A 19,176-nucleotide genomic window follows, 5' to 3' on the forward strand; every position below is an offset into this window, starting at 1 on the left:
AATTGCTAAAATCATGGCTCACAAAACCACCAAAAAGATCCAACCTTCTTGTCGGATGTTCCACGTTGATCTACTGCCAGAATCTACATCCATACAATGTCAGCAAGAATCATATGCGATCAAGCAAAATCCACTTTTAAGGATGCTTGCTGGAAGACAGCTGTCAGAAATGGGTGCAGTACCATTGCTCGCCTCCAACAGGTGCTGGCCATTCCTAAATCCTGACAGGAGAGCTGTATTTCAGAAACTAAATATGCCAAAGCAGAGAATTCTATCAAAATGCCATATAGGGTGCCACACAGTGATTTCATGTTGAAAGAGCTATTGCTTATTTAAACTTTATAAATATATGTGTTTCATTTACAAGGAACTATGTTACAATTGATCAGAAAGTAACTTGATGCAGTTAAAATTTCAAGAAGCCTTCTGTCTCTGGGAACCCTTCACACCTCATCCCTAGACAAAGGAGACATCCCCTGCCCCAAGCCAAGAGATTGACAAGTTGTTGTGAAAAGGAACTGGGGAGTGGCACCCTGGACTGGGGCTGTGCTGGCAGGAAACAAGACAATGGATTCTTTCAACTGAATAGAATATGCTGATTTGGGTGTAACTGGTCAAACAACTCCTGGCAGGAAACAGGCCATGTGACCTCTGAGTCAGAGCCAAGCTTCTGGGGGCGGAGATGAACCAATGGGTGAATTCAATTGAGAGCAAATATATGTTTTATGAAAATGCAATTTACAAAGTGTTTCAAGCTGACAGAAATGTACAACTTTGGGAGTCTTAAAATGAAAAATGCACTCACAGTTCAAGACTAAGTTGGACGCCGTGGGATGTTCTGAGGCCAAGCCCCGTAATTATTAATATTGTGGATGCAGTGTTTATGCTAGAAACCTAAGAACTTCCAGTAATATGCTCAGAGAGGGTGCGTAGGTCTGTTTAAAATTGGGGGCCGGACCAATATTGCGAAACCCACCAAAATCACGAATCAGTTGTCATTTTTTAACTAAAGCTCTTAGGAAAATCAGAGTTGGAACAGACTGTACCTTAAGTGATCTGTGAGGTGAAGTGTAAGCCTCTAGGAGTCTGAGAAGACAAAACCAGGTCATCAGCATAGAGTATCCACGGGATACGCTGGCCACCCAACTCCGGAGTATCAGCTGTGATTCCAAGGAATGATAGACCCATATCAAGAATGAAAAGGTTGAACAGTATGGAAGCCAGTGTGCATCCCTGCTTAAGTTCCACAAAAGTCGGAAAAGAGGCAGACAGAAGGCCTTCGAGTGTAAGCCTGACTCTCATAGTGGTGTCCGTGTGTAATTGAATGATTAAGGCCAAGAGTGAGGATGGACAACCAAGTGCTTTTAACTTAGAAAAAAGAAGATCACGATTTATGGAGTCGAAGGCTGACCGGAAATCAATAAACGCAAAATATAGAGATTGCTTCCTGGAGGCATATTGTGACTTGAGCATATTGATGGTAATTATGTTGGGGATCGTGCCGAGACCACTAACACAACCAGATTGGAGAGGGTCCCGTTTGAAATGCTTCTTTGTCCAGTCATTCAGTTCTCTCAGAATGAGACAACAAAAAATGGTGACCTGATGTTGCTCGATTTATAATATGCCAAGACTGGGAAGAATATTTAGATGCCAAAGATGCTAACATGTTACTTCCATCAGTTTGGAATAGTTTGGCCTTCATGCCTCTTGCCCAATTCCTGTAATTAGTTTGTATGCAAGATAGAGCAGCCCAACGTAGGTCTGGAGGGAGCTTTAAGGCTTTCCTTTTTTCAGCCCGAACCATTGATTTTTTGAGTCTGATTTCATGATCAGTGATGTGCAAATGCGGTGTTTGTCTTTGTTTGTGTATAGTAGAGCTAGGTTGGAAAAGCTGCATTAGATCATAATACACATCTGACGGGAAGTCACTCACAGCATTACTTTTTAGTTCAGCATGATAGCATAGCCTAAAGGCTTTCAAGGAGTTTTCCGACCACGTTAGGTGATTTCTAGCAGGATTTACCTCATAGGACCCCTTAAGATAGGACGGTTGAGAATTGGGTATAATCGTATTCGAGCAGCAGGTTGTGTGCAAAATGTTGTGATCACTCACTTATGATTCAATAATTTGAAAAGATGTAACCATGTTTAACACGTGCGCGTTGACATAGGTAAAATCATTGATCCCCTGGCTACATGCACGATGCCAGGTAGGTCTAGGTGGAATATCCTGTTGAAAGGCACCATTTAACATGTAGAGATTGCGTGATTCAGTGAAGGTTAACCACATGTCAAGGGGTTTTTGCTCAGATTTAGAGTGAGGACCCAAACAGTGTAAGTTTAAATCACCCGCTAAGTAGATCAAATCTATAAGCCCATCTAAGGTGATAATATCGAAAGCCTTGTTTATCGATTCCATAAAACAGTCATCAGAGATGCCCGTAGGGTTCCAATAAATGTTAATTACGGCACATGTAAAGCTTACCCCCACAATTCTGGACATTTGTACAAAATCATTTGGACAGACCCACGGGGTGATTTTTAGGCCAGAAGACTGCTTGACAGCTGTTAACAGACCAGAGGTCATAATTGTTCCAAGAAGGTGGACTGGACAACCAGGATTCTTGGAGCAAAATCACATCATGATCCGACAGATGGAAAGTATGATTGTTCAATAAGTGCCGATTCCCTCTGGAATTCCAGCTGACAAAGGAAAGATCTGATTTTAAGGGATTAGGATGCTAACATTGCTTGCTCTGACAGTGACAACTGCAGGGTTGTGCAGATCGAACTTGGGACTTGTTTGTGTGTTGGATCGGGTGCGCATCCTGATGACGCGTAGATGATCTATCTGATGCGTCGGGAGTGGGCAGTAGGGTAAAGCCAAGGTCAACAAATTGGGACTTCACAGCCCAAATAGCATTCACCACCACCCTCAAATTAATCCAGAGATTTACAGAGGACCGATTTGATGGATCTGCGAACTGAACAAGTTCTATATCTATAGTGCCAATATCATCGAGCTCAGGGATCTCATGAAAAATCGACAACACAGAGGCCCGATTAAGGTTATACTGTTTGGTAGGCAAAGGCTGACAACTAAGGGTCAAAGAGTGTACCGCTGGGCGCTTAAATCGCGCGGAGGTAGGTTTCTGTTTAACTGATGGTGGTAACTCATTAGGGATTGGGTGAAGTATATTACATATTAGGCTGTAGGGGAGATTGAGAGGCGGTGGACGCCTCCAAAAACTTGGTCAAAGTTGTCTGCAGCAGTCTTTCCATGTCACCAGAAGTGACAAAGTTAGAGACGTTAGCAGATTCTCCCTTCTGTGAAGGCGCCAGAGAGCCAGTAATCGCTGCATCAGTCGAGACAGGCACACTGGCTTTTTTCAATATCGGAACCACTGAGGGTGATGGTTTATGGGAAACAGCCGGTGCCGACTGTGCAAAAGTTAAATTTTTAGAGACAGATTTGAAGGACAGATATTCATCAACTGCCTTTCTTATCTCTTTACGAAGGTTTTCTCCGTTTAGTAAGTTCTGAGCCGTAGAGGTGTTAGAAATGAAACTATTTGCTGGTGGATTACAGGTAATGGACGCATTAAAAGTGAGGCTGCTTGTTTTTGATTTGATGGGAGTTTTTTGAGACATCTGATCAGCCACACTTATCAATTTACTTAAAGGGCTGTAAGCCATAACAGGATCAGTAGGAGCAGGGAATAGCTTAGCTTTTTTGCCTGCATTTGTTGAGAATATTTTCTTGTGATCGCTTTAGAGGCCGAGACAGTGGGAGTAACTGAAATTGAAAGCTTATTAATAAAAGCTTTAGTTTGAGAAGTGCGATTAGATACAGATTTGATATTTTTCGTTTTCTTTTTCTGATTTAACAAGGGGGTCTTTTTGGAGAAAATTCCCCCCTTGTCAGGAAGGGAGGTTTTTGCCCCAAAAAGAGAGTAAGTGGGTTTCTTCTGCAGATCAGTTGTTGTTTCATGAACATTATCCACGATGTCAATTATAGGATCAAGTATAAAGGGTATAGGCTGATAAGTTTGTACAGAAGGGACAGCCAAAAAGGATGTCTGAGAAATTACAGACTTTTTAATAATTGGTACTGCTTCCGAAGGACTCAGGCTCTCAAGTCTATTTGAAATTGTAAATTGGTTAGCAAGTAACTGGTCAAGCTGATTTGAGTGAACTTCAGCCTTTATAACTAAAACTTAGTTTAGCCAGCGCTAAAATGGCATTATTCATAGATGCGAGTGCAATGCTAGCGCTCACAGTCTGAGAATCAGTGCCACCAACATCAGTGGAGCATTTTTCAGCTACTTTTCTGGGGGTCGGAGCACTAAAGGACAAATGTACGACAGAATTAGCAGCACTAACATTTGTGAAAAGCGTGGGTGACTTAGACAGATTTTCAGAGATAGTATGAGGTGAAAAAACCTAGGCATTAGTGTCCAAATCAATTACAGGTATGTTCTGAAGAACAGGACTCAGAGGTGATTTAGCAGTAGATGTAACACTTACGGATGAGACAGAGGTATTGAGTGCATCTGAGGGCGGAACCACAACACCGGTTAAAACATTTGTTAAGATGATGCTATCAGTAAGGGAAACATTTTCTTTTGCAAACGTAACTGAAGGGCCAGGCATTGTCACAGGTTTTAAAGTTTCACCGTTTATGCCCTCTGCCACAGCATCCGAGGGCATATTTTGACCACTTAAACCTTTCCCAAAAGTGCTGGTTTTCGTGGCATGTCCATGCGAAGAGTCTTTTAGGTCCGTAGATGCCAAGACCGGATGTCCAAGGGTTGTTGCTGAAGGATTTCCAGTAGTTTGTGTGTTGTTTTTTGCACGACTAGAGTCCCTACAAAAGGAACAAATGTCCATTCCTAAGAGAAGCTCGGCTCTGCTCTTTGTAGAACTTATGGAGCTTGTGCGCGGAGTAGAGCTAAGACGGGGTTTTTTTGTAGCTGCAGAAGTAGTAGTCTGGGAACTGCTCGCACCATTGGTGTTGTGTAATGCAGTTACCGCCGGCATTCTGGCTTTCAAGGAGTTTATACCTCGTTTCATGATTGAAAGAGAGTGAGATTACAATCTAGGTGCTTAAAAGGACGGAATAGAACCAATATTGATAAGAGAACAAACATTCGCCGCTTTGCCGCGACGAGCACGGCGAAGCGGCAAAGCGGGACTTCTGGGACTTGCTGGGTGCGCGCGCAGCTACCCTTATATAGTCCCTCCTCTAAGTGAGGATGAAGCTTAAAGAAAGAGAAACACGTATCAGTAATGAGTCTGAATAGTACTATTAGTACTATAAGTAATGTCTGTATTATTGTTCAACTTATGGTATTTGAAGCCAGGATAATCCAGTGCAAGAGCAGCAATCCAGGAAATGAAGAAAAGTGCAGCAGCAGAGTCTCCCGCGGCAAAGCGGGACTTCTGGGACCTGCTGGGTGCGCGCGCAGCTACCCTTATATAGTCCCTCCTCTAAGTGAGGATGAAGCCTTATGGTATTTGAAGTGCAGGATAATCCAGTGCAAGAGCGGCAATCCAGGAAATGAAGAAAAGTGCAGCAGCAGAGTCTCCCGCTGCAAATGTTTTTTCTCATTTTTAGTTTACACTGGGGCTACTCGCTCATGTATAAGAGAGGACACGTATCCAATGTCAGGAAGTGCCATGAATGCTCAAGGATTCTATGGAGCTACACATAGAGTTCCTTTTACTAATGAATTACCAGTTTCTGTAGGAGAATGTGATATGTCTCTTTCGCTGTTGCTTTCAGGGCAGACACCAGTTAATATTCTGGGAAGAGATTTAATGACGAAACTAAATGACAATTCTCTTCACTGATGAAGGTATAGTGTGCTCCACTCCTGGAATGCATTATATTAATGTGGGCAAATTTATATTGGCATTTAGAGGGCAAATGGCTCTGCGAGGTGTGCTGATAGAACCAGAGCTTTTTCTTTATGGGGTGAGAATTCTATTAACATGGCTACCTGGTTTAGTGGGAAGGACTCTGAGAATACCTAATGAGTTTTTGTTCAGACCACAGATACCTATGGGTGAACACGGGGAGCAGACAATCCCTACAGATTTAGATGAAGCCGTAGTACGAGGGGACATGGCTATGCTTAAAGGCACAGATGATGAGGGTAGGCCATGGAGAACAACAATCATCATTTGGGGAAGAGTGCAGTTTAAGTGACATCACTAATGATGACATGTTTAGAGATGATCCAACAGATGATGAAGTAATATTTGAAATAAGTATTACGTATTGGATCAGAATAGAGGAAAGGGATATTCCACAGTGCATGGCCATAATGCGACAATGCCCAGCATTTTTTGAGGAAGACTTGGCAAAGGTGCCAAGTGTTTTATTCAATACAGGCCCTTATGATGTACGCCTCTTAAAGGGAGTGGGCGAGGTTAAGATAAAATTGAAGCCAGGAGCAATTTTACCTCAAGTAAGACAATACCAAATGTCTCGAGAGGCAGATGAGGGGATATTTAAGACTATATCAGCACTAATGGATCAAGGCATTCTGGTGCCATCAGAGTCATTGTGTAATACTGCAGAGTATCCTATCAAAAAAACAAAGGGAGGGTTGTGGAGATTCATACAAGATTATCAGACTTATTAACCAGATTGTAGAGGCTGAGTTTCCTTTAGTTCGAAATCCAGCGATGATACTATGTCGTATCCCGGTGGAAGCGCAATATTTCACAGTGAGTGTATGTTTAAACGACAGCATCTGATACATAACGAAGCGTGAGCAACACGCCGATTCATTTTACACAGCTCACTTATTTGGTTGACCTTATGGTTTTGTGAAATGATAATGCCCATAGGATCTTGCTTGCTGTTTTTGTATTTGTTCTCAGGGCTTATCCTGCTATCGTTGGGCGCAGTGTCAACTTACCTACTTTTTTTGTATGAACCTAAAAATGGCCCTGCGATAACGAGGCTGCTCACAGCGATAATTGAACAGATTCTGCAGCTACCTGATCATTTAACAGAGTTGCCTGATTATAAAGATTTTTTCCATCTTTAAAGTAGTACACAGGCATAATGAAGAATGTTGAGAATGCTACAGTTTCTGAAAATGAACAGGTTCAAAGGCATTCAGAGAATTACAAGTGGTGGGGATTAATGCATTGGTGTATAATATATGCATGTGTAGCATTTATTCTGATCTTACTGGTTCTGGTGATTAATACACTTTATCACAAGTCTGAAGAAGGCAGAGATTCCGTTGATTCTTACTGCTGATGTGCCAATTAATAAAGAGGCAAGACCTTTTGTTTTATCCTCCCAGAGTAAGGTTGCATTAGAATTGTTTCTATGGGCAGCAACCATGTTGTTAGGAAGGGGCAAAAGGCGTGCAGAGGAAGATAATAAGGGGATAAATAATTATTTGGACAGTGCAGCACATTTGGGTCATAACGTGGTATCAGAAGATGAAACAAGTAGGGGAAAGAACATCCAAGGAGGGTTGTTACGTTTGTGCTTTCATACCGAATGCCATGAGTGCTGCCCAAACTTTCATTGCCAGAGAAATTCCAGTTTATGATGCTGGATGCATTGTTCACCTTGCTGCATGTATGACTCGAGGACAGTTCCAAGGAAATTGGGGCACTTCGCGATGAAGATCAAAATGGTAATTTCCGTTTCAAGACGATTATATAATGACTACACATGCATGGAAAAGCAACATGCTTACATATCCTAGGGCAAGACAAGATGAAGTGTTCGTAAAAGAAAGGAGGAAGATGGACTGTCCTTTGGGCACCTGGATGTTGGGAACGGTCTCGGATGTTAGTCTATTCAACAAGTAAAAACCAAGAAAGGATGGGAAGAAGGGCTGATGCCCTGTGCAGCTCATCTACTGAAGTCAGACTACATATGAGAAGTACAAAAAGTGAATGATGAGTGTTTAAAGTCATGGGATGAACATGTCAAGCTGCTGGCATGGGTAGAAGATGAATCTGATCCACTGATTGTAATCCCATTAATAAATGTGACACTGTGCTTCCGAAGAGAGGGAAAGAGGCATGCAGGAACTAACATTGGTTGCAAAACTACAGTTGATGTCTCCAACATCGGAGCAGGAACTGCTGTTTTGGTGCATCGATACTGGGCCTGTGAACCCAGAGTTTACATGAAGCTGCCTAAGGATTGGGGAGGAACATGTTCTTTAGTGATTATTCATGTTCCAACCTTAGTGATTCACCAAAATGACTTGCACATTGGTAAATTTCCAAAAGAAGACGCCCATTTAAGAAAGAGAAGATCACTCAAGTTTCTTAATCGAACCAGAAGAGAGAACTACTTTTCAGCAAAGTCAATAGAAGCCTGTGATGCTATTCCGTATGAGCACAGACTATTCAGCAAAACTGCTTCAATCTTCATGGTTATCATCATGCCTGGAATCCAGATGATGGCTAATGCCAAATGGTTAGATTACCAGATGGGAGCTCCTGCAGTCAATCAACACTACCATAAAGGGATTCAATGCTATCGGAGAAGATTTGAAATTCATAAGACTGATGACTCTCCAGAACATCTATATCCTTTATATGATCACTGCGATGGAAGGAGGAGTTTGTGCCAAAATCGGGCCATCATGTTGCACGTTCATCCCTTCCCACGATGTCGAGAATGGAACCTTGACGGAGGCAATAACGTTGCTGACAAACCTGCACAATAAGATGGAAGATGAAGTAGAGGATGCAAACCAACTGTCATCTGCAATATCTATCTTCTCATGGATCCTACACTGGATGGCAAGCCTCTTTACATTTCTTGCAGCAATCTTGGTGATGATCATGTTTGGATTTTGTATGATAAAGATAATAATTACACAATGCAAAAAGGCAGTAGGAATGAAGGTAATGATCGACATTGAAGCAGGACTCGAACCTGCCAGCATCTTAGCACCAGAGGGAACAAAGTTCCTGCATCCAAGAAATCACAAGTAGTATGTGGGACAATGGATCTATTGCAATCCGAATGGCCAGTCCAACTACATGACCTGAAGTGTTGATGAACATGTACAATCAGCAGGATTCCTGAAAGGAGTAGTAAAGTTCTGGTCCCCAAAAGAAGCACTTTTTCAAGAGAGGATGCCTGGATGTGGAGACTGGTGAAGGTGTGGTTGATGAATCAACCAGAGCAGGGAGTGTAGAGGAGAATCCAAGTGCCTCTACAGGAAGTCCTGCCCCCCTGCTACTTGTATGCTGGACACCAGAGGTTGTGCCATGTTTGATACCAGTGACAATTCCGAGAAGGGTCTTTGAAACAAGGTATCCATTAAGAAGACCTTAAATGACGTATCCCCGAAGAAATGATGATCTAATGGAAGCAGCTCCCAAAGGAATATGAGAATAAGGAAGGAAAAGGCTTATTACGTCACAAGAGGCAAAAGTGACGCATTGAGAAGGATGGTCGAAGGAGAAGCTGTATAGAATATATACATACTGATGGTGGAATAAAGAATTTAGTAGCTTTTATGTGCGGACTGAAGATTGCACGAGAGGGAAGCACTACAGAAAACACAAGTCATTTAACAATTGTACAGACTCTGCAACGCAAGTAGATGAAGTATTGTTCAGGCTGGCTGTACGTAGCTGTCATGATGCCTACCCCCGGGCATCCGGATCAAGCCCATCAGCCCCGGGAGCAGACATCCAGGTATTTAACAAAACCCCAGCAGCCCCGGCTGGGGGCTGTCTGGGTTCAGTCCAGGCTCATAGACTTTACTTACCTCATGCAGACCATGCTGCAAATGAATCCAAGCCAACGTGAGGCCTGGATGGGACTATTTTTCTACAGGGACTATTTTTTACTCGAGTGTGGTTCTAGGGACTTCTTACCTGGAACTACTTTGGAGGCTTTGGAGGCTATTTAAACCACGCCCGAACAGCAGCACGTGCTTTGTGTTATTTTGCATCCAGCAGCGTAACACTCACCGTGCCTGCAGTCAGCATCCAGTCTTCAGCCACGCCCGTCTCGAATCCAGAGCTCCTAGTAATAGAAGAAATAAGAAGGAAAGGTTAGAAAACAGATATTATTTAAATCCTTACCTGCATTCTGGATCCATCACGTCTTTGAACTTGAAAAGGACATTATTCTACATGCGTCGCATCGCCAGCTGCAGCGCCGCGCCATACTCACCAGTCCTCATTTTTCGATCCGGCGCAGCCTCCATCATTTTCTCAGCCGAATTCCACCATCTAGGGGACAAAAGAAACATAAGGTGAGCTGAGAGAGCCAACAAATACAACCTCTCCACCATAGACTTACCTGATTAACAACCCGAGGCATTGTTCTGTAACAAACCGCAACTTCTTACGCCGCACCTGTAAGGAGAGAGAAACCAGCAATTTAAACACACACATCTCTTGCCGGACAGTGTTGGGTAATGCAGACTCTTACCTCAACACCATCAGCTGCCACAAGACAATCTTCCCTTGGACCCAGCTGCATCACAAGAAAGGAATGTACAAGAGTGAACACGGACATATTGAACTCTTTGAACTTTATACTTATGGGTTCTCGCTGGAACCTCAGAGTCAATATTCATCCGGAACTCTTCCAACGCCCTCAGACCAGTGAAGTAACTGGTATCTACGTGCCCCTGCATTCCACGCAGGATGGAGAGCTCATCATTTACAAACATAAGGTGAGCTTACAGAAAGTGAATATCGGTGGTGATTAGTGGGGAGAACAGTGGGGTGACATTACTAAAATCCACAGGTGGCTGAATCCCTTTCTCCACTTGCAGGAGAATAATCAAGCAGACGAGATTAGGCGGTCCAGTCCAGTCTATCATCTCTGCACTACGCTTCACGTTGGAGGAGGTCGCAGCTGTCCGGGTCCGATCGACGCCCTTGTGGGACCCAGGTGAGCGTAACAGTAGCATGTAGACTGCAGGCGGTGCCACCAATATGTATATAAAGTTCTGGATATTTGATGACCTAATTTGGTAAGCGAGCCTCCATGTAAGAAGACGGGTTAAGGCTATGTGTGTTGCAGCAAAGAAAAGGTTCACCTCAAAGCAAGAACTAAGAGGTTGCCTGGCTTGGTGTCAAGGAATGAAAGCAGCCAAGAACTGGTTATCAGCTACGAAGAACAGTAGACGTGAGAAGCCAATGCATCCCTTGTTAAGTTGCAAAGAGAGAACACCACGAGTGCCAAGTTTTATCATTAAAGACTATTAAATGCTAGAATATGAGCAAATTCACTGTATCTGATCACGTGAGCTAAGTGTAAAAATAGACGAAGAGCATGATGAACCAGATTGGAGATAGCGAGTGCTGATACTCCCTTTTATTTCCAGATGCGAGAAGCTACTACAAGGCAGAGTTTAAAGGCAAAATGAATGGCAGACGGCATGAGCGATCAGAGATACTGGGTTAATTGGGTGGGGAGACATGGTGAGGCTCATCCACCAGCACCTGGGGTACCAGATTACATGCTGCTAGAGCATCGAATATTCCAGAAGGGTACAAGCGTGCCAACCAATTGTAGAAGTCTGTATAACAGAAAGCCTTATAGTTAGGATTCGCGCAAGCCATCTCCCATCCTACGCACTCTAAAGGACGTTCATTGGATTGGATTAGCCACCACAACTGCCCAGCACTTATTACTGAGAACTCACCCATCCTGTGGTCCGACCATCACTACATCCAATTCAACCTCGATACCTCCAAAGAGCCCCCCCCTGCCCACTATCCCCCTCCCTCCAGGTCTCTCCAGAAGTTCACGTCAACTCACTGCGGAAAAGATCACCCCACTCCTTAAAGTGCCCGCACTCCAAGCTCCCTTCTCACAGGACCCAGAAACCCCTGCCAGCGCTTCTTCTGCTCCTTGATCTGTTGGCCGCGTTTGACCTCGTGGACCACAATACTCTCTGCCACCACCTCTCCATCGCAGCCAACTTCTCCCCTAACGCTTGTGCATGGATCACCTCGTTTCTACAGGATAGGGCCATGAAAGTCTTCTCCGACTCAGCATGCTCCTCCCCTAGTCAAATGTGGGGTGCCTCAGGGCTCCTTCACTGCGCCCACCCTCTATAACCTATTTACTAGGCCCCTCTTCAACCTTCTTGATGCCCTGGGTATCTCATATACCAACTACGCTGATGACACCCAGGTGCTTATCCCCCTCACAGGTGACTATGAGGCAGATAGGATTACCCTCAACTCCATCTACTGCACCATCCAAGCCTGGATGGCTGAAAATTGGCTGAGCCTAAACAGTGACAAAAACTTCTGTTCATTGGGTCACCAACCATCTTGGGCAACCTCGACAAGAACTATCGCTCCTTCACCATCGACAATATACCCATCGCTGTGTCCCATACAGTTAAAACTCTGGGAGTCTACCTATACTCTAATCTCACCATGAATAGACAGGTTAACGCCATTGCCTCCTCTTCGGCATACTACTTAAAACTGCTTAACGCAGTAAGACCCTTCTTAACCACACAGAACTGCCTTACCATCGCTAGAGCCACCATCGGCTCAAGACTGGACTACTGTAATGCTCTCCTCGGAGGCATGTCCAACAAAAACATTGCCAAACTCCAACTTGTCCAGAACAACGCCCTTAGGGCTGCCACTGGGTTCCCTAAAACGGACCACATATCGGACCTAAGGAGACAGGTTCACTGGCTTCCCGTTAAACAGAGAATCATCTTTAAAATCCTTTCCATCACCCATAAATGCCTCCATGATCTGGCACCCCCCTACCTCGCCCAGCGCATCACCTTGCCCACCTCTACAAGGCCTTCTAGGCTAGCCTACACCAAAATGATCATCAAGCCCAAAACCTGCAGAGTGCGTGCAGGGGGCTCCACCTTCCCAGCTACCGCTGTCACCCACTGGAACGCACTACCCTCACACACATTAGGGTAATCGACTCCCACCTTGCCTTCCACAAAGACATCAAAACCAGCCTATTTGTATGAAATGTCAGTCGTTGTTTTTACTTTGTACTTTCTTAAACCATCTCATATGCCCAGCTGTACTCGTACTCTGTAACCTAGCACCTATGTTGTAACCAAGTAACCGCATGTCCTAAATGTACTCATGTCTACTTACACTTTCATGAAAACAGCGCCTCAATGCCTTTGGGCTGTAGTGCGCTTTACAAATGTTAAAAATAATAAAATAATAAAATGACTGTGCTAATTATGTTCAAGTTTATGATGATATTCCCAGAGTAAAGGAGAATGCTTTAGTGGGAAGGGAAATTCTCTTTGATGGTTCTTCGAAAATTCATCAGACTAGTGGGGAAAGGCATTCGGGCGCATCAGTAGTAAGACATAGATTACATGGAAAATTCAAAGTTGTAGCAAGTGTAAGACTACTGTCTCACTTTTCAGCGCAAGCAGCAGAATTAGTAGTGCTTATTGTCGTGCTCGGGAAATACAAAGGGCAGGCAGTGACACCGCCTATTTGACGTCAAACGTACATGCAGGATTAGCACATTGGCAAAGGAGGGGCTACCTCTGTGTGGGCGGCACTCCAGTGTAGCATGCATCCTTATTGGACAGGTTTATTAAGGCACTACAACTTCCGGTGACCATATCGGTCGTTAAATGTGCAGCGCATACTAAGCGAACAGATTGTATCTCTTGCGGGAACGAAGCCACAGACGAAGAAGCCATAAGGGTTGTCTATTCCCCAGATACTTGGAGTTTTGATTAGGATATTAAAGAAAAAATAGCTACAACCATGTTAGTGCAAGAAGGGTTTAATAAAGTGTTGATAACCCAACTAATGGAGATTCAAGGAAGTGCACCGCAGGAAGAGCAGGAATTGTGGAAACAAAGGGGGTGTTCTTTAACCCCCACAGAAGCATTATGGCGAAAAGACAGCACTGGAAAGCTGGTGGTGCCAGTAGCATTATAAAAGGTTGTGCTTGAACAGCTGCATTATCCCGCATGTGTAACTAGGGAGAGTCTTGCTGCTACAATTGTGGAAGACTGGTTAATTCCAAACGTATTGGAGCATGTTGCACTATTTATGGTAAACTGAATTGTGTGTCAAAGTTTACTGCGGGGCATACACTGCGAACAATTAGAAGGGTAATACCTCGACTGAATGGTCAGTTTCAGCATTTATATATCAACTATGTTGATATTCTGCAAGTATGTAATGGATTATAGGTATCTCTTAGTGGTGGTGTGTCCCTTCTCTGGGTGGATCAAGGCAGGAACGTGTATAAACCCTGATGCCACTGCCGCAGCAAAGTTTTTAGTGTGCAAAGTCTTCCCGAGATGGGGTGTGTGTGAAGTGCGGAGATCCGACAATGGGCCACATTTTGTTAATGAGCTATTTGAACAAATAGGGCTTCTATTGAATATTAAGCACGCATTTTCTTCTGCTTATCACCTGCAAGGAATGGAATATGTGAGAGACTCAACGGCGTCCTTAAAGAAAGGATTGCCAAGATTAATTTGACTTTGAAGAAGGGATGGTTATATTGCCTACCCCTAGCTTTATATGCCCTTTGGAATCAGCCAGGATGAGACCATTACCTCACCCCTCATGAACTAGTGACAGAACGCCATATGAGAATGCCCCTTACACCTCCATCTATGAGCAGAAGTGATGCCCAGAGTGTAGCTAAAACTTTAGGTGATGAATTGCATGACTATTTGACATGTATGACCTCTAGCATCTCTCTCATTTCCGATCAAGTCAAGCACCAGAGGGGTTGGTCTCAGAACACAGAAAAAGACAATTCAACAACCAACCCAATTCAACTACTATCTGCACCTAAGTTATATGTTAGAGATCTAGTTCTCATTAAAAACTTTACTAGAAAGTGGCATGAGCCACAATTCAATGGTCCCTTTTGCGTCAAGACTATAATCCCTTCAGCTGTAAAGGTCCAAGAAAGACCAGCTTGGCTTCATCTAGGGGACGTAAAAGCATTTAAAAAGTGAGACCTGCCCTCCCACTTTTGCTGATCCAGAAGCAAGGCAAAAGAAGAGTGGCAGCATGTGTAGACTCAATTGATGACAAAGAAGGATGATAAAGCAACTACCAGTGGATGATACAGATTTATCCTGAACTGAAATTCAAACGGTCACTCCTTTATAGATATTTTAGCAGGAGTGCAATGACTTGCAGAGAATTTCAGGAATTTTGAAAAATGAACTTTTAGAAACAAATTGAAGCATTAAAGGTATGCCTAAACATCAGTTTCTGATCAGAAATTGGGAACGAGATCAGTATCCGGATTCATTTTGTGGTGAATACCTGTTTTAAGCAGTTAAACATATGGTACATACTGACAGTGATGTTCATAGGCTTGTGATTGCTGTTTTTGTATTTATACTTCAAGCTTATCCTGCTCTTGTCAGAAGAGACGTTGATATTTGCACTTTTTACAGGAGCCTCAAAATGGCCCAGTGATAAGAAGGCTTCTCATCGCAATAATTGCACAGGTTTTACAGTTGCAAGCATAAAGAAATTTGATGATTGTATTAAAGATGAGAAATGTAGAAGCTGGCACGGTTCTAGAGAATGAACAAGTGCAACAAGTACAAGGATGGGGCAAAAAATTGATGCCTATGTTTTTGTGCATAATATGATTGTACGATTACTCCCTTTGTCTCTCTGTTGCTCATTTTTCACAGTCTCTATCATGTTAGTATTTCCGCTGAGGTAGAGGTCCCTATGGTTCTTCATACTTTGGGAACTTCCTTTGGTATACTTTATGAATGGTACAAGGCTTCTAAAGATAGTGAGGGGATACATACCTATCAAGATAATGCAGCACACTTGCTTAATAACATGAGGTACCAGCACATGCGGGGAAAACAACATCTAAGGAGAGTTGCTACTTCTGCGCTCTCATTCCCTATGCCATGAATACAGTGCAAACTTTCATCTCCAGAGAAATCCCAGAACATGATGCCAGATGCCGCATTCATCTTGCAGCATGTGTGACCAGAGGACAATTTCAGGGAAGTTGGGCCACTTTAAGATGGATATCGAAATGGTCATTTCCCTTCCAGGATGATTATATCAAGACTACACAGATGGAAAGGCACCTGGATGGGAGAGCAAGATGTTTCTTTATCCTGCAGCAGGGCAGGAAGAGGTAGTCATTGAAGACATGAAGAGAATGGATTGCCGTGATATAAAAGAAATAGATGGATCACCTGGATGTTGGGAACGAACTCAAGTCTTAGTCTATTGACGAGTGAAGTCCAAGAAGCGATGTGAAGGAGGTCTGATGTCCTGTACAGCTTATCTAGTAAAGCTAGAATATGTGCAAGAGGTGCAGAGAGTGAATAATGGATGTTTGAAGTCATGGGCTAAAAATGCCGAACTATTGCCATGGGTAGATGATGAATCTGGTCCAATGGTTGTGATCCCACTGGCGAATGCGACATTGTGCTCCAGAAGAGAGGGAAAGAAGCATGTGGGAGATAACAAAGGCTGAAAAACTACAGTTGATGTTTCTAGGATGGAAGCAGGGACAGCTGTCCTCATAAATTGATATTGGGCTTGTGGGCCTAGGGCCTACATGAAGCTGCCCAATGATTGGGGAGGGATGTGCTCCTTGGTGGTCATCCATGTTAGAGCATTAGTGATTCCTCAGAGTGACCTGAAAATTGGAGAATTTCCAAAAGTAGATTCCCATTTGAGGAAAAGAAAATCACTTGAATGTTTCAATCGAACCAGAAGAGAGAATTACTTCTCAGCTAAGTCAATAAAAGCATACGACTCCATTCTGTATGAACACAGGTTGTTCAGCAAGACATCTTCAATATTTGGTTGCAGATCACGAGACGGAAGCTTTGGCAGACAATCAACACCACCAAAAAGGGATTCAGTGCTATCAAGGAAGAGCTGAGGGCCATTCGACTAGAGACCCTACAGAAGAGATATGTCCTTGACATGATCGCAGCGATGGAAGGAGGAGTATGTGAAAAAATTGGGCCATCATGTTCCACATTCACACCTTCTCACGATGATGAGAATTTGACCTTGACAGAGAGCATAACGTTGCGAACGAACTTAAATACCAAGATGGAAGACTAGACTGAGGACATTACAGATGACAGGTGGTTTGCTTCCATATTCTCATGGATTCTGCAGTAGATAGCAAACATCTTGAGCAATATTGGTGATGGTTGGATTCTGTGTAATCAGGATAGTGATCGCCCAATGCAAGAAGATGACAAAGAAAGCAGGAGGAATGAAGATTATCATCGATGTCGAATACAGGTTTGGACCCAAGGAACTGACTGATGAAGATGTCAGAAAATACATAAAGGCCAGCATCGTAGCACCTGAAGGAACAAAGGCATACGTGGGACGATGGGTCTATTGTAATCCGAATACACAGTGCAACTACATGACCTGGAGTGTAGATGAGCATGTCAAATCAGCTGGTACCCTGAGGGGGATGATGATGATCTGGACTCCAAAGAAGCACTTTGTCAAAAGAAAATATCAAGATGTGGAGGTCATTGAACAGGTGGTTGATGACCCCACCAGAGGGGTGGGGGAATGTAGAGGAGCAGTTACACGCCTCTGCAGGAAATCCAGCCCCCAACTATGTTGGAAGCCTGAGATTGTGCTATGCTTGACACCAGCAGTTGCAACCATACCATGGTGTGTATTTGAAAAAAGTTACCAACTGAGAAAACCCTATCAGATGTATCCCAGAAGAGATGACAATCTGAGGGAGGAGCTCCCTGAAGGAATATGAAAAGGAGCAAAAAGAGGAGCTGGTGACGTCACGGAAGACGAGCACGACGACCTGAGGATACTGGCTGAAGAGAATGCATGAATCTTACAGAAACTGGTGACAATGTTAAGAATTGAGTAAACTTTCATATGCAAAAAGATGATTGCACCCATGCAAAGTGCTGCAGAAAATGCAAGCCATTCAATAACCGTACACATGCTGTAACTCAAGTAGACTAAGTGATCATAGAAGCTGGCTATATGTAGTGAGTAGACTGCAGCAAATAACACACGAAAGTCTCTGGGGAATTCAAATGGCCCCGAGATTCATCCCCTAAGCAAGTCTTACGACTGTTTTCCAAACTAGAGAATCTCATGGCTCCCATGTGGGCCCTCCTTTAACATGAAATTCACCAGATTTTTGATCACCTTGGCAAACAAACCAATTACGCCTTTGGGTAATACATATACTTTTAATATTTTATTAAATTGACATTCATATGAACATATTCATATAGTTCTAAAATACAGTGAAAGACACTGAACTGCTAAAATACATTTAATTTCATTTCAATTATATAAATTGAAAAGTGCAATTAAACCATAAATCATAAACCCTATATCACAAACTGTTATAAATGATCGGTTGTTTGTACAAAATAAGAAGACCTTATAAAGTGATAAACACTCTCAATAGATACCAAAGACAGTCCCTACTCTAGAGGGTACTCTCTTTCTACACCTTATGTCCTTATTCAGTGAATCCGCATCAGTACTGGTATGCGGTTCTAAACAGTTCAATACTTCATTAATAAATGTTGGCTAATATACAACACACAAATGAACCCGACATGTTTCGTTCTCTTACGATAGTTGGTACAATGTGAGAACATCTTCAGGGGTAGGAAATGATGATTTATCAAACAAAAACAGGTCTTAGCTCCTTAAAACACCATACATCAACAAGATTTTGTTTTCTTCGTGGTGAACTTCATGCAACCTAAGGAGGGACAACATGGAAAGACAGCTATGAGTTTAAGCTGTGCACTCTTTACATCAAGCACAAAATCAAGCAGGAGTTAAACTGTCCTGCTGAAGGCTTACCGTATTCACATTCACTATTAATGTATATGGACGAATGGGTAAACTGGTCTTCATAGTAGACTAACAAATCTGAAAACAAAACAGCAAATACACCAGTTGAGGAAAACTGTGCCAAGCAATTCCACCTGTGTTGAGATACCAGAGTAGATTTAATTAGACAGAACTGGTTCCTAAAAACTATCCACTAGCTACAGAGGCTGGTGGCAAATATAATAATTTCCCTTTTAACTAACAGTCCCTTTCTCTTTAAAGGGGGTGGTGGTCCGCTACCTTCACGAATTCGTAAATAATACTTTACACTAGGTATAAACATGCGCAAGGCTCGTGAATTCCCTGGCCCTA

Source organism: Ambystoma mexicanum, chromosome 4p, assembly GCF_040938575.1.
Source record: "Ambystoma mexicanum isolate Mex_15411 chromosome 4p, UKY_AmexF1_1, whole genome shotgun sequence".
Lineage (NCBI taxonomy): Eukaryota > Metazoa > Chordata > Amphibia > Caudata > Ambystomatidae > Ambystoma > Ambystoma mexicanum.